The 27,813-nt window shown below is 36.2% G+C and overlaps 1 long non-coding RNA gene across 1 annotated transcript; it reads right to left on the reverse strand.

The window, feature by feature from the left end:
• Window positions 1-10,022: 10,022 nt before the first annotated feature.
• Window positions 10,023-24,685, reverse strand: LOC150049726 (uncharacterized). Its single transcript, XR_016538870.1, has 3 exons — window positions 24,558-24,685; window positions 19,204-19,294; window positions 10,023-10,096 (listed from the first exon to the last, which is right to left on the reverse strand). It is a non-coding gene; the product is annotated as an uncharacterized LOC150049726 (long non-coding RNA).
• Between the last annotated feature and the right edge of the window lie 3,128 nt (window positions 24,686-27,813).

A 27,813-nucleotide genomic window follows, 5' to 3' on the forward strand; every position in this document is an offset into this window, starting at 1 on the left:
CCTGTGTAGGGCTTAGGTACTATTGGGAAGGAAGAAAGTGATTATGGTCAAAAGACTCACATGTTCATGTGTGGAAATGAGATGACAAAGCTGTGATTGTTTTAAGAGGTGAGTAGCGAAGGAGAGGTTGTGTCACATCAAGGTACACCATATGCATATATGCATATTTCAAAATGAAAAGCTCTTTATACAATTAACTGATGCTAATAAAATTCAAAAGGCAAAAACCAATAAAATCAAGTTTATCCAGTAAAATCAAGTTTTTTATCCAATAAAATCAAGTTTATGATATTGTCAGTGACACAACGAAAGGCCTGATAATGGAATCAAGTCCACAAACTATTGGAAAAAAAACTAGAGAACAGAATAATATCAGGGAGGAAGGCCAGGAGAGAGCAGCCTCAGTAGGATTTATTCTTTCCAGATATTTTTTTTTGTTCTAATGGTCTCTTCTGCATGTGGTAGTTTGATAGTCAAAAATTCCTTTAGTTTTCTTTATTCTGGGAGTTTTTTCATTCTTCATCAATTGTAAGGAGTAGCTCTGCTGGATGTAGCAGTATGGCTAGGAAATTGTTCTTTCAGATCTTGAGTTATGTCTTTCCATTGCCCTCTTTGCATTTAGTGTCTTTCTTGAAAAATGCACTGTTATTCTAATGGGCTTGGAATGGTGTTACTTGTCTGCTCTCCTTTGTGGCATTTAATATTCTTTTTCTTTTGTAAGTGTAATGATTTTTATATAATCTATCTACAAGTATCTATTTTATTTGCTCATGTTTTGATTTCTGCAAACCTCTATCACATGGATGATTATTTTTTTTAGGATTTCATTTTTTTCTCAAGGCTGCCATATCCTTATTGACTTTCTTTCATGTGTTGTATTGCCTTCATTATTTCATGACAGTATCTATTCACTTGTTCATTGTTTTTACTTATTTGCATCCTTCTGGTATTTGTTCAGGTGTTTAAACAGCAGCTCTGTTTCATTATGTATCTTTCTTTTCTTTTACTAAGCTTACAGTTTAGATTTTCTTCTTTGTCACTCTTGTTTATATATTTTATTGTGTTACTGTGGGTTTTTGAGAGACTTCTTAATTTTTTGATATTTCACCAGGATTTGTGCATTTTAAAAGCATTTTTTTGTGAAGAGTACAATTTCCTAGGTTCTTTTAGTTGGTGATTTCTTCTAGTCTCCATAAGATAGGGTAATGGCTGGGTGGTGATTTATAGACTGGATGGGTGGTTCTCCTTTAATGAATAGTTAGATTCAGTATTTATCAATCTGTGTGGGAATCTTCTTACTGAGTGTGAGGAAGCTTGGTTTTAAAGACTATTGCAGGTGGTAAACCACACTCTTGTGTTTGTGGCATGGTTTAATAGACACTATTTGCTGTTACTACAACCACCTTTTTAGATGAAGAGTTGTTCTCTAGGAAGACTTTCCTTAGGCATAGTTCAAGTAAGAAGAAGGAGGGATTGTCTTACTGAAAAATACATGCTTGGTATTTGATAATATAGGATGGAAAAAGTAGTAACTAAGCTTTATGAGTGAGGTTAATGGGACATTAGACTGAAGTAAGTGGAAAACAAGTAGTTAAAATTGCATTTAGTTACAGAAGTGAAATGAAGAGCACTGAGAATTATCTATACATATACACATTAAAAAAAATAGATGTGAGGGCATTGGTGTCTCGTGCCTGTAATCCTAGCTACTCAGAAGTTTGAGATCTGAGGATCATGGTTCAAAGGCGATAGGAGCAGGAAAGTGGATGATAATCTTTTTTAAAAATTTTTTTAATTTTTTAATATTTTTTATTGTATTTAATAAAAGGGTTACATGATATTTGCCAGATAGAAGGTGCATTAATTCACATACATTGATACCCTTCCACATGTCTTGGTCCCCATTACCCTTCCCCCAAACCCCTCTTGGTTTCCCCCCTTCCCTGTCCAATTTCAAGTAACCAAATACAATCTTATCTCCAATTAACAGCCAGAAAACCAGAAGTGGTGTTGTAGCTCTAGCGGCAGAGCACTAGTTTTAAGCAAAAGAGCTCAGGCCCCAAGTTCAAGACTCATGACTGACCAAAAAAAAAACCAAAAACAAAAACATAATATCAATGACCAAGTATGTGACCAAGTAGGTGAATTAAAAAAGATGAAAAGCATATGACAAACAAATTACTTATTTTAGACAATGACGAATAATTATTGATGGGAACTGGAGTAAAAGAGTATGAGAAAGACAAGGTCAACTTGCAGATATGAGGTAGGTAGTAATGGGTAACAGCTATGTGAATTGAATGATATTATAATTCTGAAGAAAATATTGAGAAGCAGATATTGGGATTTGGCCTGATGATTTTGAGAAAAGAAAGAAAAAGGAGAAGCAAAATATAAAAGTAAATAGGTGAAAATTTAAGGGGTTTATATGGGAATACAGAAGTTTAAAAGCTAATGAACTTACAGAAAAGAAGCAAATACAGCACCTCAAATGACCAAAACAAAAACTTGAACAGAAACTGTTATAGGACTGACACTGATAGAGACACATTGCATTTATAAATTGTTTTGTCAAATGGCAATTCCTTTCTACAATTACTTAAATATGATAAAATATTCAAAAAAGAAAGAAAATGAGAGTAATGAAATGTCAAAAAAGAACCAGAGTCATACACAACAAATACAAATTTTAGATTGCTTTTGTATATCTATATATTTTTGCCAGTCCTGGGCTTGAGCTCAGGGCATGAGCTATGTCCTTGGACTTTCTCAAGGCTAGAGCTCTACCACTTGAGCCTCAGCACCACTTCTGGCTTTTTTCTATGTATGTGGTACTGAGGAATTGAACCTGGGTCTTCGTGCATGCTAGGCAAGCACTCTACCACTAGGCCAAATTCCAGGCCTGTATATCTATTTTGTACTATTACATACAGAATTTTCTTCAGGTTGTAAGTGATGATAATAGGCCTGCGTGTAATGTTGTGCTTCATTCAGAAAAATATGTGTGGAAATAGGCCCTTCAGAGTTGAAAGGGATGGATGAAGGCTATATTCTTTGGTAGAGCAGAGTGTCCTAACATTTCACTACCTGGCATCTGGAGCAGATGTCTCTGTCTCTCTATCTAATGGAGCGCTATAGTGGACTCTGGCATAAGTTTTTGACTTTTCACTTCACCTTCAGCTAGTATGCAGTCACCTTCCTCTGCTGTGCACTCTAGTATGTAGTGAGTCCAATAAATACACAGAACTACTGATGGGCTATAATGCTTTCCACAGTTGAACTACATCCACTACTCACCTACTTCTGATGTACAGCTAAGTGGAAGTTCCTTCTTTGTATTCCAACACAGCCACTAAGTTTCTTGCGCCTCTGGTTTTTAAATTGCAGCTTATCTTCCCACAGGTTTAATTGTTCATCTGGAAACTGTTAGACTCTCTGTCCTCCCCTCATGTATCTGTTATAAATGTCTGTACCCAAGTTCTATACCAAAGTGTCCTATAGGTTATTAAGTTGTGACTGCTCCTTGTATTTGGGCTCCCACAGAAACTTTCTCAAGATGGTAACTTTCTATCACTGTGAGGTACATGAGGATACAAAATATCTCAGTTCTTCCAATTCAGTTTACAACAGATTCCCTGTGCCGGAAATAAGGCTTACAGGTGGTCTGCTCTTCCCACAACTGAATTTGGTGAGGCCTTGACAAATGAACTTGGTGATGTGTAATTGGGGATGTTTAATTTTACCTGATATTGCTGTTTTTTGTTTTCCCAACCAAACTCTTTGGCATTTGATAGTCCATAAGTTTTGGGTCTCCATTTCTTCTGTCAGCAAACCACTGTGGGAAGGGTATTCCCTGCCAGTTTCAGTTACAATGGCTTTGTCATTTGTTCCAGGCAATTTTCCTTTTGATATATTAAAGTCCCTGGTTTCCTTTCCAGGCAGGACCTCCCACATCTTAGCTGAAAGGCTCCAGCAACTTGATTTGGATTCATCCTTGAATTCCTCCCCTCTTTTCTCACATGGAGTTTTCTGCCAGGGATATGTTGGGTGCCAGCCAGATTTCTCATGCTCTATCTATCATTGCCTGCTGCCAAAGAACCCTGTGCAAAGTCAGCTCCTTGTGCAGAAACCAGCCATTTCCCCTCATGAGGCCTTGTGTTCCATTCATGCTCTTTCCTTTCTTCAGCTGTACCACATCCAGCCACTTCTACACAAACAGGTATATTTCTCTAAAGGATAGTTGAGCAGGGGAGAGCTGGAATCCCAGTCAGTTATCTGCTCTCTGTGTTATCTTCCAGGGACATAGATACCCAATTATTATAGCCAGGGCAACTAAATAAACTCACCATTTTTGGAACTAAAGGTAGAATTTTTTTACGTACAGATTTGAACTACTGCTGTTCCTAAACTGGAGCATTTATGATCCAGACACTGATTTTTTTAGTCATTACAATTTCTTTCTCTCTGAATATTATCATTTTATATTTATCCAATTTTAATTTTTATAGATTTTTAAAATGTTGTTCTTGTAAAGGTGATGTACAAAGGGGTTACCTTGGCATAAGTCAAATAATGAGTCCATGTCTTTTGGAACAGTGGCACCTCTTCCTTCCTTTCCTTCTCGTTTTGTCCTCCTGATCTCCCTCCCCTACAAGTTGTATAGTTAATATTCAATATAGCAGCTAGTGATTATCTTGCTGCATTTACTCACCCTTGTCCAGCAAACCTTTTTACCCTTTACAGTTTACTTTCATAATACACATAGCATTTTTTCCAATGTCTCTCTCAAAAGGTGTTTTTTTTTCTTCCAAGGAAATGTGATATGTAATAATGGAGACTATAATGCCCTGAAAATTGTAAATAGCTACATGGGAATTTCTTATAAATGCAAATACTCCCTAGGTAGAAAAGTCAAGGTTTTTGTAATATACATGTTGATATGTTTCTTTAGCTTCAAATCTGTAATTGATAAATGAATATAAGACTACAAGATCACTGGTTTTCTGTCAGCCTTGTCTGACCATTTTATATATATTCTTCTATGGGGAGAGCAAGTCCTTATTGGACCTATAATTTGTTCAGTTTATTATTCTTCCCTACTTGGCTCTTCTGTCAGCCCCAGAAATCACTGGACACTTATTCTATGTGAAGCAAAGGGTTCATGCAATGAATAACATAATAAATAATATATTTCAGACATTTTTATCAAACATCACCTTGATGGTGTTAAAACTTGTTGCCATCTCTTGCAGTCTCCTTGACCTGTACTACCTATATTCTAGCTACCTTGTGGCTGCAATTGATCTATGAATCAGTTGAATCTTGTAATGTTTCTTGCAAACACCAGGCTTTCTGCAGACAGAAAAACTCAGCAAGAAGGTAGGTAAAGATGAGTACACTGGCATGCAGGTATTGCAGTGGCATAATTGCGTTATGGTAAGTTTGAATGAAGAACTAATTAGTTTGTATGACTCTTGCATTGTAGAAACTATATTATAGGTGCACATTTGTTTTTATAAAATCAGTTAACAGCCAAGGAAGCCCACTGAAATGAATAGAAACTAATTGAAAGCAATAAGGAATTACCTGAACGTATATTGCCAGTAAATTAAATTAATTGAAGGTAATTGATAGTGACTGGAATTAATAAAGTAATGGAAACAAATTGTACTTAATTAAAATTTATTGAAATTGAATTAAACTCAATAACTCAAAGTCGATTAACTTTAATAGATTCTAATTGATATTAATTATAGACAATGCTCAGTAATAACCAACCATTCTTAAAGGCTTCCCACTGCATTTGTATCATGTGATTGTCTTTAACACACAAAAAAAGTAAATTTTAGCAAAAAAATGATATCCACAAAAATAAAATGATATGTTGGAATTTTAGATTTCTCCGTGTAAAAGTTATATTAGAAGAAATTGATTCTGATAGCAGACCTACTATTGAGGACTTAGAAGGATAAGAATGGTTTCATTTCCTTTAAGGAGGAGACATTTATAAGAACTTAATGACAACATTTTACCATTAAGTTTGTTTTTAATGGACATTCTTTCAGTGTATGTGTGTTTGATATCTTTTACATTGTTATCATTAGATTTCCTTACTTACTATTTCTTTCTCTTCCTGGGTTATAGAGCATCCAAAGCTTTCACAGTTTTTCATAGACTTCTGATGGACCAGTTAAGAAATTTCAGTTTCTTGCTTCTCAGCCGTGGGTGTTTACAATTTTAAAAAAAAGAAAAGAGAAAAATGCTTGGCTTCCTTTTGTGGAACGTGGAAACTCCCGCCTGTATCATTTCACTTCCATGGCAGATCATATAAGGATTTCATAATATTTCTTCTCCTTTTTCATTTTTTAACCAGCTTTAGTTCTTACTTAGTAGCTTTGTTTTGTGGAAAGTAATTTTCTTTCTAAAGAATTGTACCAATATTTGTGTTACTTGAAATATTTATTAAATAATTAGAGGACTGTAGATGAAGTTCACCCTGTTTGTGGGGGAGGGGAGGATAGATGCCAAAGCTTTCAACTTTACATCAAGGAAAATTAGGAATCGCTATGTAAATCAGCAGTTTTTATAGAAGAGATATGTATCAGAGTCATTTTACATGCGGTAACAGTAAAGCAAGGGTCAGAGGAAGCATCAACACTTTTCATGTAAATCTCCAGGAGAAAAGCACACACTACATGGAGAAGCATTTTCTTCTCTAGTTCACACCATCTTTATTTATTTTTCTCAGCCCTGGGACCCTTGGTTCAATTCTTCATTCTTTTAAAGAAGTTTGTGGATGCTTAATTTATATTAAATTATGAAAATCTCATAAAACTTGAATAAGATTACTCCTCCACTCCAAATAGAATATAGGTCTAACTTTCATCAGGATTTTTAAGGTTGAAAAAGCAAATTGTGAAGAAGATTCAGATATCTCTGGTTCTGACTTGGGCTTCATTGAATTCCATGGTATAAAAGATCATGTTGAGCTGGGAGTTTGGCCTAGTGGTTAAAGTGCTTGCCTAGCATGCATGAAGACCCAGGTTCGATTCCTCAGTACCACATACATAGAAAAAAGCCGGAAGTGGTGCTGAGGCTCAAGTGGTAGAGCTCTAGCCTTGAGAAAGTCCAAGGACAGTGCTCAGGCCCTGAGCTCAAGCCCAGGACCGGCAAAAAAAAAAAAAGATCATGTTGACCAGGATATTTGTAATTTTCTAAGAGTCTTAATGCACAGAAATGATGACCTGACTTATTCTAAGGGGATATCATCAGGTAGATTTTATGAAATAACTTGATTCTCTTTCCTCAAAATTATATATGTACAAAATCCTCCAGTGTCACCATGCTGTTGATAAAATGTGTAATTCCTGAGACATTACGTATAAAGGTTTAACAGAACTGTGAGTATGTGTTTAAGTTCAGGCATTTCCCCCCCACATATTCCTTCTTTTTTAGTGTTTAACTTCACAATGAAAAGTTTATAATTCCAGCAGCAACATCTGATCACTTCCATGTGTTTCATAAAATGAAAAGATAGACAGTCAATTATTCAAATGTCTAGAATAATCACATGAATGGTCAGTAATAAAGTTCTTTGTGTAAGTCCTGATTCAGGAGTGCAAGCCCAAGAACCAAGACGGTACCTATGCCCAACGGTAAGAGAAGATGGTGGATACGAATATCTTAGGTCATAAGGAAAGAATAATTTCCCCAAGCTTTGAGTCTTGTTCTGCTTGATTTCTCAGAAGATTGCATGCGGTACAGTAAATTGAGTGAGGACCATCTATTCAGGACCAGTTCAGATGCTAGTCTTTTCCTGAGGAGGAGAGATTTAAGGATCATGATTCAAAGCCAGCTCAAGCTGGAAAGTCTGTGGGACATTTATCTCCAGTTAACTACCAGAAACCCAGAAGAATAGCTGTTGCTCAAAAAGGTAGAGTGCTAGCCTTGAGTGAAAGAGCTCAGGGACAGCACCTAGGCCCTGACTTCAAATAAATCTATTTATTTGTGTTCCTCACTGCATTATTTACAAAGATTCATGACAATCACAATGACAATTCACTAATGTAATTTTCACATTGTTTCTCATGGTAGCAATAACCACAGGGTCTATATGGTTAAATCATGGTGTCAGATATATCTGAGTAAGATCAGAGCCTCGTTCCTGTGATTGTACAGTTTTGAGTAAATTACTTTAATATTTACTGCCTCACATTCTTTATATTTGCCTTGAAGATGAAAATAGCATCTCTTCCACAGATTAGTTGCAGATATTAAGCAAATTAATTCATGTAAAGAATCTGGCATAGAGTATGAACTCAAAATACCTAAGAGAAAGAAAAGAAATAGGATGTCAGTCTTCCTGAGGGCAAAGACAATATGTGCTTTTGTATTCAGTCCAAGAGTATATTACACCATAAATGAGTTCTTGTCAGGCCTAAAACTTCTTAGTCACAGAGATTTAATGATTCTCATGTTCATTGTTCCCTGTGTTCCAATTCCTTCCTTACTTTCTTCACTATTCACTGATCTTATGCTTTATATATCACACAGAAATACATTTCTGAGAGACATGCTATCTGAATCTGGCAGGACATTAAGCTACATCAAGTACATGAGACACTAGAATTTTTAGACACTGAAATTTTGTAAATGATTCCATACAAAGTTAGTGTACTTAAACATTTACCTTCTAGATAGGCCTAAATGTCACAGAACTTATTTCCAGAATAAAACCTTCAACTAACAGCCAGCTCCATCCAGATGTTCCTGTCTAGCCAGATGTTATAAATTCTTTGACTAAAACAAGCCATCCAGCAAATTCAAATTTTCCTACATATTTTTTATTACAAGAACTTCTGTCCCATTCTGCTTATTATTTTGTGTATGTTAAAATTTAAAGTTGATTCCAGGCCGGGAGTTTGGACTAGTGGTTAAAGTGCTTGCCTAGTATATATGGTACCACATATATACAAAAAAGCCAGAAGTGGTGCTGAGGCTCAAGTGGTAGAGCTCTAGCCTTGAGAAAGTCCAAGAACAGCGCTCAGGCCCTGAGCTCAAGCCCAGGACTGGCAAAAAAAAAATTTAAAGTTGATTCCAACAATGTCTTTATGACCTTGTTATTCTACTTTTAAATCTGACAAACATTTTCAGAAAATCATTTTAGAATGATTTGTAGAAAGCTTCATTTTCAATTCTTTATAGCTCATAAAATTTCTGAATTGACTTAGTTATGATAGGCACAGCTTAAATTTCCTCCAGCTTTCAGGATGGAGATGTGGCTCTGATCAGATTGACATTTGTTTTTCTCACTCTATTTTTCTGTCAACCAAAAGAGTCAATCTAATTGCATCTGAAGCATGGATTGCTCAAATATGGTGACGCAATTTGAAGCTCTACTTGTTCTTTTATTTAAGTGACATCAGTCAGTAAATGTCACTAATAGCCAGTTTGATGGTTTTCCACTTTATCAGCCTTCTTCAGATATAGATAAAGAATGTAAATTTAAGTGCTTGAGGAATCCAGAAGTAGGTGGCTCCTTCAGACCCTTTTCTTAACACTGAAACCATGTTAAAATGTTGAATCCCATCTGGGATTCACGACAGGAGTGGCCTACTAGTTTTTGAAAGACATTACTTTCAGGAGTAGGTTGGTTCATTTGATGCGGCTGTATCACATCCTCATGTGAAATACACTTTCACCCTTTCCTATAAATAACACATTATTCAGTGAATCTCTCTCTCTCTCTCTCTCTCTCTCTCTCTCTCTCTCTCTCTCTCTCTCTCTCTCTCTCTCTCTCTCTCTCTCTCTCTCTCTCCTTTAGATAATCACATCCGTAGGGCACTATAAAGGAAGGCATGTATCTAAGCTTCTATCATCCACAAGAGTACGATAGCCTTCTGGTAATTATACCTTTTCTTCAAGTTGTCATGTGTTAGCATTATGGTGCCTTATTGCTCAAATATGACAGTGATATCTGATAATGTAATTACTTTACCTTCCTACACTTTACTAAATTAACGCTGGAAACATAGTTTCTGTCGTGCTCCTGTTTTGAGAGGGCAAGCATTCGAAGGGAAGAGGTGGATTTTGAGAGCTGAAGTTAAGCAATAGAAATAATAACATTAAGTATTTTTATCTTAAATGATTAAGCAAACATATAAGGCCAAGGATATCAAACCCCAACTCCCTTGCCATCCACTTGGAAGGCAGATTGCCCATCTAACTGTGAACATTTTGACATTGTGTGTTTTGAGGCATGAACAGATGCCTGAGATTTATTGTTCCTCTATGTCCAGATTTGCCCCTCTTCCTCTATCTAGCATAAATGTAATAAGGGTGAATCAATATGTGTTTGAAGCATTGGCTATTGAGAATTAGTTACCCACTGTCACTGATTTTAAACCACCCTTTGTTCTTGTAGATTTTTTCCCTTTAGCTTTTCAAATATGCAGTTATTGTATTAATGGATGGTGTTGGTAGATGATTCTCATTATAATTAAAAACATCATCGTATGCATCGATGAATTTAGCCCATCCTTATCATAACATGTTTGATATTTGCTTATGGATGCACTTTCAGGTATAATCATGATAAAGACCATATTAAGTAAAGAGCATTCCAAGCAACTTTGACCTCATTCTACTCTGCAAACAGACACAAAACAAAGAGCATCTGGATCGGAGATTTCCTGAGGGATAGTATGAGAAATGATATTGATATTGTGTTTTGGAATCAGTCATCATGCACAGAGCACTGTGCTACATGCAACCCTCTCCAAACAGAACAAGCAACCACAAAATTAGTATTCAGAGAATGTGGGATGAGCAGAGGAATTAATAAATAAATCTGGGCAGTGGGAAAAAATATCCATAGGTTACAACAGCTCTAACTGTTAAGAAGAGCTCCCACTGCCTATTCTAGCTTTCTGATAAGGGCAGTGATAATCAATGGGTAGCTCCTTCCAAAGACATGACCTTCAGGTGACTGGCCAATTCCAGGGATAAGCAGTTGAACTTTCAACTTCACATTCAAATTCATTGATCCATAGAACAAAGAGCACAATCTCCTGGCTTAATGGTGTGACTCACTGGAAGCTAGAAAGCTGAATGGGCCGGCCATTCATCTTTTCTCTCCCTTCTTCCCAGACACACCTGGAGAGGAGCTATGACCAGATATAGTAAAAGGCAACTTCAACCTCTGCTAGGACTTAAACAGCAACAACATGAAGGGGAGGACTGGAGGGAGGGATCAGGTGTAAAGATTCCTAAGAAAACACACAGCATTTTTGTACAGTATTTAGTGTTTTGACAGAAAATGACCAACTTGTGATTTAGCAGATCACTTTTCAGAAGACATCAAGAACACCCATTGTCATTTAGTGGAAACATGAAACAAAGAATGATTAGTAATAATCATTCTTAGATGACCCATAGATATCACTTGTCATATGAGTTTATTCCTCTCAAAGAAGAATACCTGTGTGTGTGTGTGTGTGTGTGTGTGTGTGTGTGTGTGTGTGTGTGTGTGTATTTGCTGACTTCTAGAACACAGTGCTGGTCTGCTTTGAACAACAGAGGCTGTAGAGTTGATGATGTGCCAGTTCTGGGACAAGTGTTGAGCAGTGCTGATGTTTTCATTGCTCGCTTGCTCTTTTGCTTTCACTATGTGAATATCCCTTACTAGGAAATATAACCTATAAAGAAGAATTGAGTTCATCTCTGCCAGTCTATCCAGGATCATTCTAGGCCAAGCAATCTGATGTATACAAGGAAGATATACATAGCTGAACTGCAGATTTAGAAGCTGAATAAATCTGAATGTACATGTATATTACATGCCACTGTGTTTTATTTTGTGATTGATTTTTTTATCATGTAGCTTTATGCTTCCTGTGGATAAAACATGGGAGACCAAAGGGTTGAATTGGAAGATTAAATGAAATAAAATAGAAGGAAACATATGCATAAGAGATAGGAAGAATGATAAAAAAAAAGACAGAATGTGGGAAAGGCCGATACACAGATGCTTCAAAATGTTAATAACTTTCTATAAATAAAAAAAGATTAGGAGACAGTGGATATCTAATTAATAGAATTATTTTTTTCTAAATTTAAGGAACCTATTTGAGTATGCAGTTGGTAATATCACTTAGCTTCAAAGTACCAGCAAAGGAAAAGACACATGCCGTGGCACATCTTACCAAGCTTTTAAAAAAATTAAATAGTAAACAGAAGAGTTTGGAAAAATATCTGTGTGTGAGTGTATATATGTGTGTGTGTGTGTGCTAGTAACTGAACTCCACCATTGAAGTAAGGGCCCTAAATGCTCTCTTGGCTTTTTTGCTCATGATTGGCACTCTAATTTGAGTCAGACCTCGAGTCCAGCATTCTACTGGTTAATTGGAGATATGAATCTCACAGATTTTTTTTGCCTGGGTTTGTTTCAGACTGTGATCCTTAGATCTCAGACTACAGGATAGCTAGGATTACTGACACGATCCACTGGCCCAGAAATAAAAACATTATTTATGACAAATTACTTGTGAAAATATTATAGCAAGGATTGGCAAACACTGGTTGATCCTTTGGTTAATTCCAACCCGGCTCCTGGTTTTATGAGTAAAGTTACCACTCATTTACATATGGTTTTGATTGCTTTTGTGCCACAGATGAAGAGATGAGTAATAAAGAGAGATCTACCAGCAAGGCCCAAACTCTGGATCATCAGAATTTTAGATAAAGAGTGCTGATTGTTAGGGAATAATAAAAAAAATCATCTTCATTTTTGGTCCATTAAGTTAAAAGTACTTTGAACTTGGAATCCTATTCCAAACTAAGGTATCATTCACCTATTATATCAAAGACTTTTATGTACATTCAGAGTCAGAGAATACATTAATCAAGTACCCATAAGAAGAAATGAGCTGAAGAAGAACATTAAACACCAAATGACTTGAAACAGAAATCTCAATACAAAGAAAGAATTTAGATGAGCAGAAAATGGTAGATAACAAACTTTGAAACTAGGATTAAGTTTAAATTGATTTTTCAAAAAATATTATTTACAATACAATTACTAAATATAGTTTTTTAAAATAGAAATGACACATTGCAAAAGAAAAATGGAAACATAGTTACATGAAACTTCTAAACATATTTGCAAAACTTGGGAAGTATAATGAAAGAAAGTTAAAAGCATAATACACATTTGTGTAAGGAACCAGCATAAAGACAAGCAAACAAGAGCCCAACAATAAAAACACATTGGTACAGTAGTGGGTCACACCTTTAATCCTACTATCCAGGAGGCTGAGATTGGAAGATCTCCGCTCAAAGCCAGCACAGGTAGGAAAGTGTGAGATTCCCACCTCCAATTAAACACACACACACACACACACACACACACACACACACACACACACACACACACACACACACACACACACCCCTACCTGAATGTAGAGTTGTGGCTCATGGGGTAGAGTACTAACCTTGAGGAAAATAGCTCAAACAGTGCCCAGCCACAGTGTAAAACAATACAAAACAACATCAAAGCATTTGTGGCCTGTAATGCTAGCAAATGCTTATGAATAAATATGCACAGAAGAATACAAAAAATAAAAAGCACAGAGTGAAAATAAATCAGTCAAACTTTCTGTTTAAGAAGGGAGAGACTATAATTGATAGTACTGCAAGTAAGATAAGGAAATAAAGCAAAAAATTTTAAAAATCAAAGTGAATTTATGACAAACATCTGATTATGTGAGCTATTTGTTTCTCTACTGCCCTGTAAGTGTTGAGAATTCTTAGACTGAATAAAATATAACCATTGGGTTAAATATTTCTTACAATAATACTTAAAGTAAAGGCAATTGGAAAAAATGGAAATAAAGATAACAAAAGCAACCAAACAAGGCAGGCATATTATATGAAATACTAGAGAATGCAGAATGTAAGGTTAAAAGTACTGAAGAGAATACTGAAGGACATTGCACAATGATAAAAGGGAAAAATTTATGAGGAAGATATAAAAGTCATAAAGTTGCATGCACCACGAAGATAGCAGCTAAATATATAAAGCAAAATATTAGAAATGCACATTGACCTTGATAAAAATGCAATTATGGGGAAAGATTTTATTGTATCGTATTCAAAAATTGCACAGATATAATAGACAAGAAATAAGTGAGGGCACAGAGGCATAGAATAATACACTCAATAAACTAGATTTTATGTGTGCATATACACAACCATATACTATTACAACACTGCCTCGTTCAAGAGATGGAAAGACATTTCAGTTTATATTCACATATTTATCGTAATCATTAATATCACACCACATAAAACATCTCTTGAAAGAAGAGTTTTAGTGTATAATGTGTAATCAAAATCTAATGTAATTTTTTTCTGATAAAATGTCCTTAAAAATTAACTTCCTATAAATTAAAAAAAATTATGTAGCAGAACAATCCTTGGAACCAAAGAGGACTTGAGACTGAAGTTATTAATGGTTTGGAAAATAAAGAAAAAAACAAGACACATCTCTGTTGATTGGCATTATTGGGATGAAATTATCAAGAAGCCTGGCTCAAATTTCTTTAGTACTAATCTCCAGTAATTTAAGATGAGACATTTCAAAGACACATCAGTTGTTCAAAGTACATCATCGTATGTGGTGCTTTTTCTGCTGACATGCCATGCAGTTTTATTTTCTGTTTATTGAATTTGTTCTCAGTTCTCCCTCCCTCCCTCCCTCCCTCCCTCCCTCCCTCCCTCCCTCCCTCCCTCTCTTCCTTCCTTCCTCCCTCCCTCCCTCCCTCCCTCCCTCCCTCCCTCCCTCCTTTCCTTCCTTCCTTCCTTCCTTCCTTCCTTCCTTCCTTCCTTCCTTCCTTCCTTCCTTCCTTCCTTCCTTCCTTCCTTCCTTCTTTCCTTCCGTTAAAAGAGTTTATTAGGAAAAAGCTAGGCACTAGTGGCTCATGCTTGTAAACTTTGATTATCAGGAAGCCGATATCTGCATAGAGATTTAAAGTCATGCTGGACAGGAAAGTCTGTGTGACTCTTCAATTAGCCACCAAAATTTAGAAGTGGGTCTGTTGCACAAGTGATAGAGAGCTGAGGGACAGTGCTCAGGCACTGAGTTCAAGCCCCAGGTTCAAGCCCTACAGGGTGGGGGAGGGGGAAGAGCTTTGTAGCTGGAGCTCAGTCTTGAACCATGGGAGTGTCCCAGAGTGGACGGTCAAAGTCAATACGAATAGAGTACTATAGTCAGGAATCAAGATACAGATAGAATTTTGGATTCTAAAACTGGAATTATCAAGGTGGATAAGACGGGGCAAATTTCATAAAATAATATAGGAAAATGTTGGATGTGATTGGATAAGGGAATTGAGATAAGCTTCAATAATTAAAGTGCTATTTATTAAGCATTCTGCTTGCTTAGTTAAACAATCCTTTGTTTATCAGAATAGTTATTTGCTAAGGTAAAAAAAACTGGAAAAATTGGATTTTAGCAGCATCATGAAGCTAATGTTAATGTTATTTTTGATTTCTAGCCTTACCTTTATGGGTAAGTTTCCTTGAAAAGTCCATGTTGATGTAAAAGGTGTAGGTAATTATTCCTGAATAAGAAGAATATGGCTCTGAGTCACAATAGAAACTACCCAGGAAAGAGGAAACCAATCTAAATAGTAATCAGAAAATTGGGGAGAAAAGCAATATGTTCAATTGCTTGTGCATTGCAAGAATGTGTAAATTAGTATTTGAAAAATATTTCAGAATAATAGAGAAGGAAGTAAAGCTATCACTTTTGGTTACAAAGTAAAATGACATTAATATTCTTTTCTGGGGCCAGGAGTTTGGCCTAGTGATAGAGTGCTTGCCTAGCATGCACAAAGACCCGGGTTCGATTCCTCGGTACCACATACATAGAAAAAAAGCTGGAAGTGGTGCTGAGGCTCAAGTGGTAGAGCTCTAGCCTTGAGAAAGTCCAAGGACAGTGCTCAGGCCCTGAGCTCAAGCCCAGGACTGGCAAAAAAAAAATATTCTTCTCTGATGATTGTAACTTTTCTACACACCATTAATACTTGTTTATGCAAAATTCTTAAGAATGATACATTAAAGCCAGAATTCAGAAAAAAACTAAAAATTAATTAAGAAAAGTTTAAAAAGGTAAAAAGGGGTAAATCTACTAGCAAATTTCATTATTCTTAATTTTAGAAGAAAAAGTTTGTGACCATTTCCACCGATGCCTGAAAGGACATGGGGCACTGAAAATTCTTATGAAAAACAATTGCATGACAAGCCAAGAGATTAACACAATGTTGGTATCCAGCTCATCTTTGAAATCAGCAGTGTGGAAAACAGTTCATTTTTTTGGATAAATATCAAGCTATAATATAATCCAGTCTCTCTACCTAAGAAAAATTAAAGCACATAATTCTACGAAGAGGTGAAGAGAAAGAATTTTCAGTGGCTTTAACTTCTCAGTCCTAAACTGGAGATAATCCACAGGTCCACCAAGACATAGTTAGTTCAAGGACTGAAGGATATCCATCCAATATTTTATGATCTAGCATCAGAATGAATATTGAGACATAGTATATTGAAACACATAAAATGTGTATAAATCTCAATATATTTATATATTTACCTAAAGATGTCAGACCTACAACAAACACAAAGAATTACAACATGGACACACATGCCATAATAGAAAATGCCAGTTAATCTGTAAGAGCAACAGGTCAGTGATTGGTGGATGTGAGGAAGAGTAGGAAGAATGGATTAAAATGGACACAAACAATGGATATATTCAACAATGGTGGTGATGAACCCTACCCCCCAGTATACACGTTCACAGTTACCATATGATATATCTTAATTATGTACTGCCCTTGTCTATTTCATTTCAACAGATCTTTTCAAATACCAGAACTAAAAATGTCTGATCACTCCTCTCCTTGTCATATAGCCTCCTTCCAGCTATTATATTAGGAAAATAAATATAACTTGGAAAAATAGGAAGAATATTAGGATTAAAACTAAGAAAATCCTACTTTGCTTTTTTTGAGATGCCCTTCCTCTAAATCTCTGTGAATACTTTTAAATGTTTTAAAGGGATAGTAAAATAAGCTTTTCTGCGCTCTTCTTGTAAGAAGCACATAATCTAATGGAAATATGGCACTAGAAAACAGCAACTTGAAAGAATATAAAGATGATTGTTTGGGATAGAATTACTATTTGTATTTCATAGAAAAGTGCAAGTTAACTCAACAATTTCTCTATATAGAATCAGAAATTAATTGGAACTCTTTTTTAGCAATATTTGGTGAGATGTAACTAGATCTGAAACACGAGTAATATAACAATCAAAAATAGGTGGGATGTCATGAATAGTAAGCTAAAGACCATTAGTTTATGTCTGACCATTAGTTTATGTCTGATTTATGTCTGACCATTGTCAGATTAATTGTTCCTAATCTTCTTATACTTCTTTTTTCACCTCTCCTTTCTTGTCTCTTCCAAATAACCCTGGCTTCTTTTTATAAACTGTTATAAAAAGAGAGAATGTGACATTAAGTTAGAATAATTTTGTCCTACTCTCTTTTTATCACTCCTGAGCTGTGTCTTTGGGAAAGTTGCAATCTCTTTGCACTTCAATTTCTAGAGGGAAAAAATATATGTATGTAGTAACACCTGCCCTACTTATTTTATAGGTCTGCTGTGAATATGAAGTGAGATCATGAATACAAAAGTGCTCTGAATATTGTTGAGTGCTTTACAAGAGAAAGGGATTATTCTTTGCCTTTATAGGAGTGAAGATGTTATTTCTGAAAGCACTGAGAACAATTTGGATATTTACATAAAAGCAAAGAAAGTGCACTTGTGCCAGTGTGAAGCAGGCAGAAATCTAGATTTCCACTTCTTCATTCCTTTCCATTATCCACAGGAGCTACTACATTGTCCTACACAAAGAGAGTACTGATAATTTTTGATCACATGTATTGATTCTACTTTTGATTACTGAATTCCTTACTTATGAAACACTTTGCCTCAATTATTGTATATTGTTAAAAAATCTTCATGTGGATATGTTAAATGTTAGATTCTATGAAAAAATCTTGAAGAACAGGAATAGGGTCTGTGTAATTTTTTTGAGGGGGGGTGGGGAGAGTCCCAGGGCTTGAACTTAGGTCCTGAGTACTACCCCTGATCTTTAATGCTCAAGGCCAGAGCTCCACCATTTAAGCCACAGGCCTACTTCAGGCTTTTTGGTGGTTAATTGGAGAGAAGAGTCCCACACACTTTTTTGCCTTGTCTGGCTTCAAGCCATGATCCTTAGATTTCAATCTCCTGACAGGCTTACAGTCATGAGTGGCCAGTGATTGGCTGGATATAAGTAATTTTTTTAAAAATTCAATGCTTAGTACAATTTCTACCATTCTGCCATATAGAATGCAGTTAATAAGTGAATCTAACAGGTATAATAAATGTGATTTCTAATATATCCATGATACTAATGGAGAGTTCATGAATTTTCTCATCTTTCAGGAAATCTTGTTTTTAAATTGAAATATTCAAAATACATTAATTGCGCTGGCAGACTTATTAAAATGAACAATTCTAACAAACCTGAGAAGGATGAATTACTTCATTTCTACCTCTGATTTTTTATAGAAAGATGTTTGAGTTACTATGGTGACTGACTTTTTATTCAACAAATAAACTTAAAATGGATAGTTTGCCTTTTGGAGAGATGCGTATACTTAGAGAAGTCTTAACTAACAGATATGCCTTTTGAAGGATAAAAATGGGACTGTCCATATCTGCTGATGAATTCAGAGATTTAGCTCCTCTTTTCTTTTGTTCATAAACATTGAGCCAGATATGTTTTCCCAAATGCATGGCATGGAAGCAACTTACAACTTCTGCTGCAGGACTCAAGCAGAAGCTTGGATTTTTGCCATCTCCTCTGTCTCAACTATGAATCAAAGATAGTGTTTGGAATGAAATCTAGGGCATTTGACTTTCACTTCCCAGCACTAAGCATTTCATGACCCTTATTCATCACACGACTCAAAATGAGACATTTAATTAAGTGTGCTCAGATTTTAATACTCCACTTGATTGGCCATAAACCTAGGAATGCGGGCAGATCATATTGTACTCTTCTTCGTTATCTTTTGTACCATACATTACTTTTCATGTGCAGCCATAACTGTGTGCTCCATTATAGCTCTTCTGCTGGAAACTCAAGCATTCTCATTCGATTTCCACAGCAGGATGCTTGCTGCAATCAGAACAGACAAGACTTGTGACATTCCCATTCACGTTGCCTGCCCATGAAACTTTGCAATAGAGGAACTCTCTTGACAATACCAAAATACATTTTGTAGCTGTGTTCCCTTACCCGGGTCTATCATGTTATCTACGGCACTTTCATCTTCTTAAATTTACTTTCTATTTGTCCCATTTATTTGGAGTTAGAATAACTCATTCCTTAACAAGGACCATTGCTACCCTGCTATACTTGATGACAGTCACTTATTTATACATAAACATGGTGGATCACAAGTTAGCACCCTAAGGGGTCCGCCCCTTCCCCCATCACATTGGACATAACTAGGAAGTGGTCGTGGTTGTATTTGTAAGTGTCAGGGCTGAATGTTCATGCAAAAAAGACATCAAGTTTAACATGTTCCCCACCCCAAACCTTCATATCAAGGACTAAGGTAAATGTACACTAGCAATGGCTTTGGAGTCAGGGTGGCCTGTTTGAATCTCAGTCCTAGCCTTTACTATCTACTTGATCTTGATGAGTTAGCTTATGTCTTTGTTAAAACTCACTTTCATTATCTATAACTACCTGTAAAAATCTTAAAGATTTGTTAAATTCATTGCTTATGTATATTACATATAACTGTATTTTTATACTGGATTGTCCTTTTAACTCCCTTATCCATAGCAATTTCTTATTTTCCCTCACCCCAGTCTTTTGTAAGTACGTTGAAATTTCACCAATCTCACATTAGTTTGTTTACATGACATTTAGCCAATGTCAAACAGCTGTCTGGGTATCCAAAACCAATAAAAGTTACTGGCTCCCAATTAATACTCGTTGACTGAAAGCAATGTGAGCTGAACTGATACAATAGAAAAGAATCAAATGGAAAATTTACAGACATTTACCCTTCCTACAACCCTTGCAACTTTTTTCTTCTGTCAATTACTCCACATGTCTCTTTCAAGCATAGGTTAATTTTTGAAAATACACTTGCAGAAACTCCTGAAAACAATGAGTTGGAGACTCAGTAGCCTCAAATGAATGAGAGCCATATGCCACGGTTGAAAATTTCCAGTTTCGCATTTTGTTTCTAACTCATTAGGTGGAATTTCCAATAGCTTCTTGAACTCAATTTGAAGGAGAGAGAGAGAGAGAGAGAGAGAGAGAGAGAGAGAGAGAGAGAGAGAGAGAGAGAGGGAGAGGGAGAGGGAGAGGGAGAGGGAGAGGGAGAGGGAGAGGGAGAGGGAGAGGGAGAGGGAGAGGGAGAGGGAGAGGGAGAGGGAGAGGGAGAGGGAGAGGGAGAGGGAGAGGGAGAGGGAGAGGGAGAGGGAGAGGGAGAGGGAGAGAGAGAGAGAGAGAGAGAGAGAGAGAGAGAGAGAGAGAGAGAGAGAGAGAGAGAGAGAGAGAGAGAGAGAGAGAGGAGAGAGATCACCTCTTAGTGCCAACCAGGAAGTCTGGCTGTGATGCAGGTAGAGAAGAGGCCTCTGGCTGATGCAAAGAGACTCAAATCTCCTGAGAGCATTTCCATCTTTGTGGTCATAACCCCCTTTCCAAGCAATGGATGAGCACAAAGGGGATAACAATCCTGGAAAACAGTAATGCTTAGGGCAGAAGTTCGCAGGAACTCTCTGAAGTGGAGAGCCACTTGTGGAGGAATATAGGCAAATGAAATTTAATTAAATTCAGAATATAATTCCAGAGGATCATCATCCTGAGGCACATTTCCCTTCACTCTTCTCTTCCATCAGTCAACTTAAGGATTCAGGATAGGTCCTAAGGCTTTAGCTTGAGTATTGGCATGATAGTCCCTGATAGTCCAGGGGAATATGAGATTACAGAAAGCCAGCCAACCGATGCAGCACTTATGCAGTTAGCCTTTGTTCTGTGCCAAATGGAAACACTTATACCAAATAAAGAATTAACAAGTACTTTAAATCACTATAATAAACATCCTTAATTGGATAAACAAAGCAATGTTAGACATGAACAATTTGAATAAAAACATAGACGTTAATAATCAAATAGCAGAATGTATAAAGCTGGGAATAAGCCAATCAACTTAAATATTAGATTAAGAAAAATGATATAAAGATTCAAGATATAAAGGCAGGAAAGAAACAATGGAGGAAAAACATCAAATACAAATGATCGGAATAAAAATGTCAGTATTTCAAAAATATGCTCATTTGAAAAAAAGGAAGAAAAATGAAAGAGCAGGTAACAATGTCCTAGAAGAAATGTACCTTACACATGTAACTGTAACTACTCTGTACATCACCTTGACAACAAAATTAAATTTAAAAAAGGAGAACTGTATTGGGTAAAGTAGAAGAAAAACTTGGAGGAAATATTACCTATAAATGTAAAGAATTAAACAATAGTTTCTTTTAGAAGAGCTAAAATTTGAACTCAGAACCTCTTGCATGCTAGAAAGATTACTACTTGAGAAACATTCTTAGGCTTTTTACTTTTAATGTTTTTCAAATAAGATTTATAATTTTTGTAGGATAATTTAAGATGTGATCTTATTTATCTTTTTTACTAGAAGGATAGAAAAACACCACTGTGGATTCTTAAAAATGTCATATTGAAAGAGTTTAACATCATTGAAATATTACACTGGAATGTAATGACATTGACGATAAACACAGAATTTGAAGAACTTCAACAATAATGAGTAAATAGATAAACTATGAAGGATCAAGAACCAAGAAGATGATAAATTTAACTAGCAATGAAAGAGTCAAGAATATGAACACGTGATATGTTCCAAATATTCAGAAATAAACCGAAAAAAGTCATAGAGATACACACACACACACACACACACACACACACACACACACACACGTCTAAACTATTATTGAAGTATAGAAATGAAATAACATTTAAGTTCTATTAATCCTTATAAAAATACCTTAGGGTTTTCAGACCACTAAATATATTGAGATTCTCCATATAATTTTTTTAACAGTCCTTGAGCAGAACTCAGGGCCTGGGCACTGTCCTTGGGCTTTCATAAGCCCAAGAGTGCCAAGTGTCATTGGGCACTCTAACCACTTGAGCCACATAACCACTTCCTGCCTATTCTGTGTATGTGGTACCCAGGAATTGACGCTGGGGCTTCATTCATGCTAGGCAAGCAATCTAACACTAAGCCATGTTCGAGGCCCCAAGTAAATTTTCTTTTCTTTTTTTTTTTGTCAGTCATGGGTCTTGAACTCTGGGCCTGCGTGCTGTCCCTGAAGTCTTCAACTCAAGGCTACCATCCTACTCCTTGAGCCACAGCCCCGATTCCCATTTTCTAGTGATCAGTTGGAGATAAGAGTCTCACAGACTTGGACGTAAGTGCCTGGGCTAGATTTGAACTGCAATCCTCAGATCTCAGCCTCCTGAGTAGGTAGGCTTACAGCCGCGAGCCACTGCGCCCACCTCCAAGTAAGTATTTTTGACAAAAGATTTCAGCGGGGGCCGGGAGTTTGGCCTAGTGGTTAAAGTGCTTGCCTAGCATGCATGAAGACCCGGGTTCGATTCCTTGGTACCACATACATAGAAAAAAGCCAGAAGTGGTGGTGCTGAGGCTCAAGTGGTAGAGCTCTAGCCTTGAGAAAGTCCAAGGACAGTGCTCAGGCCCTGAGCTCAAGCCCAGGACTGGCAAAAAAAAAAAAAAAAAAAAAAAAAAAAAAAAAAAAAAAAAGATTTCAGCGAGAATACGATAAGATCTCAGAGACTGTCCCACCAAATATAAAAATGAGGAAATAATCCGATCAAATAGAAACTTGTTTTAAACATAAATAAATAACTTTATTGGAAGAACATGGTGTATTTTTCAAACAAAAATATCAGTTCTATCTGTCATGAGATTCTCACGATAAACAGGTATAAATTTGATTTTTACAGATGTTCCAGATGGTGGAAAGTATTTTTATATAGAAATAAATTATGGAGCTCAGAAACTTGTCACTTGTAAATTATATAATGGGCATAGTTTACACTTAGGCCCATGCCACTTGTTTTTAGAGAAAGCTCAGAAGTTATAAACAACCATCAGAAAATAATCTGCTTTACTTTTTCACTTTATATTTTTGCTCCCAAATTTAACATAGCCCTTCATTAAATCGTGAAATAGTGTATCTATTCAACCTGGGGTGACAAAGTATACTTCAACACAGAGTATGTCATAAATGTTTATAGGTACTCGAGAAAATTGCAGAGGTGCTGGCATACACAAGCCATTTTCAAATCATCATACTGATTCATAACTCTCAGGCTCTTTTTAAACTATTCTCCCTTATAACTTACTTCATATGTATTTTATCTTTCAGTCTCCTTGTCTGTTTTCCTGTATGCCCATCTTCTACATGATTCATTTCAAGCTGTACATTATAGCCATGTGATATCATATGTACTTTTATTAGACAACAATCATCAATATTAAGTAATTTAAGTACAATTTTATCAGGTACAGAAGTTTTTTTGTTCATTCCTAGGCAGAAAGGTAGTTCGATATTTAAATAGGGAGACAGAAAGCATCTCAGAGTCTATGAACTCTTCATACACATGTGAATGGAAGTCTAGCTCAGGTTCCATTTGTTTCTCCTTTCACAAACAAAATCATTATGGCTAGTGAGAAGCTGGTATTTTTGTCCATCTGTGATCAATCAGAATAGCTGGAGGGGATGAAAATCCAACACATGGTTACATAATCATTAGTCATGATATACATGCAAGAAAGTCACACACTCATTTGCCAGAATGGATTAAGCAGAAAATCTCAACATATTGAATGTAAATAAATGGATAAGTTTTCAAGAATCTAGGCAATGAGGATTAATGAGTTCCAGAACTTGTCAATAGTGCATGTCTTCAAAATGAGAATTCAAGCAATCTATTGAATTCTCAACATTACTTGAACAACTTGCTACTAAAATTAGGCTATTTGAGTTTCATGCTTATGAAGATTGAGATTACTATTTGCAAAAGGAGTAAGGACAAATTTGCTATAGTTGTTGAGACTGCAATGTTCTGTTGAAATTAAGAAAATATATTAGGACAGGGTAAGGATTTTGATATGGCAATTTAAAGAAATAAAATTTTCCTAGCAATTATTAGAACATAGTATACAAATTGGCTAGGATCAGGTCTAATAGTAAATTGCCCTCAATCGGTTCTTGGGCTCAATATCTTATCCTTAGCTCCATCCATAAATTACTAATTTCTACCTTTAAAGAATGTATATAGATGGGTTACTTGAAGATTTGTCACTAACCTTTTGAACAGCTTGATTTCTGAGGTGCTTTAAAAATAGCCTTGGAAAAATTCCCATTTACTGGAATATTCCCCTGTATGACAGAATGGCAAGATACTTTTTGTCAGTTCCTTAGAATCCACAGGATGGGTTCTTCACGGGGACAAGAGAAAGGATAACAAATGAGAGGGATTCTTACCTCTGTGAACCTTGGCATTAAACTGAACTAGAGATGAGGTCGCCCATAAGAATTCTACCATTGTGAAATAAGAAACAATTATTGTCTCTCTACCTAGTTCCCACACATGCTTACATTCTCATGTCACTATTTTCTAACTAAACTCTGGATATTTCAGTAGCATTAGGAAAATATAAATAATGTACCTTTAAAACCCTTGAAAATACATGTTTCTAAAATGGTACAATCGAAATATTTCTAACCCAGAGTGTTAGCTTCTGTCTCCCTTTCATCCCAGCTCTCTGCCTACATGCATTTGAAGGGAGGTATGCTAGCTCCAATTTATTTATCTAGCTATGTATCCATCTATCAAGTGTTTCTATCAATTTAGCATCCAATCCACACTATTCTGTCTGACTCACGCTGGGTAGCCAGTGTGGGTGGTAGATGGGGAAGATTGAAGAATCTCCAGGGATGCAAAGAAAGGGACGTTCTGAGGTCACTGGGCATGGATCTGGTAACATAGCTGAGAAGGCGATATTAATTAAGATTTCAGATAGAATATTCTGAGTCTGTATGTTGAATGGAGCGCAGGGTCGAGCGGAATGAAAGAAATACTGACTCTAGAGGGCAAAATTAAAAATGTTAGCTGGCATTTCTCCACTCCTTCTCCAGGGTGCCATGACTGTTAAAGTGGAATTGAAACACATCACTCCCAGTCTGGGGGCCATTCTGATCTGACAGAGCAGAGCTACCCACTGTGCTAAATGTGCTGCCATTATTTCTCTGCCCTCATTCCTGGTTACAACTGCTTTCCAATTAATATCTTGGGTGCATTAGAAGTTTGCTCCTGATGCCACTCCTTTAATAAAATGTGAGCTTAAACTGAACTCAGAGGTGAACAATTATTATTTTTTTATAACTTTGTAAGATTCCTTTTATTTTTAAGTTAGGGACGACTTCCTCTGTTTTCCCTGTCTCCAAAGACCCCAAATCACAGAGCACAAATCTATTTGTTTCCTTTTTTTCTAATGTCCTGGGTTTTCTGCAAAGGTTTTTCTTACTTTTGAAATCCATGTCATCCCTTCTCATATTCCTGCTCTGTCCTCTTAGAAGAAGACACTACAGGCAGAATTCCTTATTCTGTCATCCCCTCTTGGTTTGACCAATGGAGAAATACCAGCAGATCTGAGTTTATTCCCTTACTTTATTCCTAATTGTGTCATCTTTGACTCAGTCCAGAAAGTGGGTGCCAATTGACTGGATGACAGATGGTGAGGAGGGGCCCTTCTCCCTAGAGCTCAGGATGGAGGCGCTACTATTTAAGTCATAACTCCAGTTTTGACTTTTTGCTGATTAAGTAGAGAAAAGAATCTCATGCATTTATCTACCTGGGTGGGCTTTGACCCCTAATTTGCTAACCTCTTCTTCCTAAGGATGTAAGATTAATAACATAAAATATTATTTCTTCTTTTAAAGATGGCTAAATAATTTCATTTTCAAAAATAATGTGCATTAATTACATGAAGAAGTTTCACTGGTGTTCCACCCATGTACATATTGTACTTTGATGAAATGAATTGTGTCTATTAATGGTGTTCTTTCCTTCTCCATCTCCCCTCCACTCTTGTTTTCAACATCTTTCAGTGGCTTTCCTTATATAATCTTCACCCACGGACATAATGCATTTCAGTGTTGTTCCCCCCTCCATCATTGTCTTTTCCTTGCTCCATCTCATTTTTCTTACAAACAATCCTGCAATTAAAGTCGTGTTTTAACTATGTGTGTAGATGGATGTACTTATGCGTATGCATATATTTTAGGTCTTGATTTTTGCATTTGCAAGAAAACACATGTCCTTCTGAGCCTGGCTTATTTCATGTAAGGTGATGATCTCTAGTTTCATCCTCTTTCTACAAGTAACATAATTTATTTCTTCTTTGTAGATGAATAATAATCCCTTGTGTACATATCCTATATTTCCTTTACCCATTCTTCAGTTGAAGAGCATATAGGCTGATTCCATAGCCTGGCTTTTGTGAATAGTGCTTTAATACACAAGGCTGTGTAAGTTATTCTGTTGTCTCTAAAATTATAGTTCTTTGGAAATATGCCCAAGAGTGGAATTGCTAGATCATATATTAGTCCTGTTGAGTTTTTGTAAAGAAACTCCATATTTCCATCATGATTTTACTAATTTACATTCCATCCAGCAATGTATAAGGGCTAACTACACTCCCCCTTCAAAAAAAAGGTTTTCTAGAAATGGTCCTTTGTATTCTTGATGAAGGCCAAATACTGAGTAATATTTGAATAAGATAAAATCTTAATATCGTTTGACTTTCGTTTCTTTATTAGCCAGGGATATTGAACTTGTCCTCATATATTTATTGCCCTTTTTTAATTTTGAGAATTATTTGTACCGTTTGTCTATTTATTGATTGGGTTGTTGATTCTTTGGAGTTTAGCTTGTTTGTTTGTAGCTCATTGCATATTCTGCTATTAAACCTATGGCTGATATATAGCTTGCAAATGTTTCTCCCTATTTTTATTTTGTTTCTTCACTCTATTGATTGTTCCATTTGCTATGTAAAAGCTTTTCATTTGAAGATAAACCATTTGAAATCTTTGCCCTTATTTTCTGAGGTACTAAGGAAGTTTTTGCATATGCAAATATCAACCAGTGTTTTTCTGTAGTTGTTTCAATGTTTCTGTTCTTGTAATCTTTGGTCTATTGTAAATTGATTTTAATACAGGGTAAGAGACAAGGACCTAGTTCTGCTCTTCTACAGATGGCTAACCTGTCCTCACAATGAAAAAGCTACTGAAGAGGCTATACATTTTTTTTTGTTGTTGTTGTAATTTTTTGACACATAAAAGTCAGAGGTGTGGTGGGAGTATGGCCTAGTGGTAGAGTGCTTGCCTGGCATGCACAAAAACCAAAGTTCAATTCCTTGGTACCACATATACAGAAAAAGCCAGAAATGGTATTGTGGCTCAAGTGGTAGAGTTCTAGCCTTGAGAAAGCCCAAGTCCTAAGTTTAAGGCCCAGGACTGGAAAAAAAAAAAAAGCCAGAGGGTCAAAAATATATAGACTTC

The sequence above is a fragment of the Megascapheus bottae genome, chromosome 19 (genome assembly GCF_031878675.1).
Source record: "Megascapheus bottae isolate mThoBot1 chromosome 19, mThoBot2.hap1, whole genome shotgun sequence".
In the NCBI taxonomy this organism is placed as follows: Eukaryota; Metazoa; Chordata; class Mammalia; order Rodentia; family Geomyidae; genus Megascapheus; species Megascapheus bottae.